This window comes from Micropterus dolomieu, linkage group LG12 (genome assembly GCF_021292245.1).
Source record: "Micropterus dolomieu isolate WLL.071019.BEF.003 ecotype Adirondacks linkage group LG12, ASM2129224v1, whole genome shotgun sequence".
Lineage (NCBI taxonomy): Eukaryota > Metazoa > Chordata > Actinopteri > Centrarchiformes > Centrarchidae > Micropterus > Micropterus dolomieu.
The window spans coordinates 36,357,123-36,357,455 of record NC_060161.1 but is presented as its reverse complement, the minus strand read 5'-3'; positions in this window follow the sequence as shown (position 1 = coordinate 36,357,455).

The following is a 333-nucleotide window of genomic DNA, read 5'->3' as shown; positions in this document are numbered from 1 at the left end:
GAATGACGCAACATCCTACCAGGGCGAACACCGCGAGGGTCATGATCCGAGCAGACAAAGTCAGGAGGACTGACTCCATTTACCAGAAGAAATCATCCTGACATCTCTGCCAGCGTTCTCTTTTAGTTCTTCAGCTAAAGTGAAAGAACCGTCGCTGTCAGTGTCGTTGGGGATAAACGTGCAACAGGAATCACCGAACACAAACGCCTCCTTTCTCCGCCAGTAACATGTCTAAGAGTATGGCATGATGAGGACATCCAATGCCAAGACCACTCTGGCACATGGACCTCTCCATCCTTCCAGCAGATGTCGGTACAGGACCAGTGCAGGTCA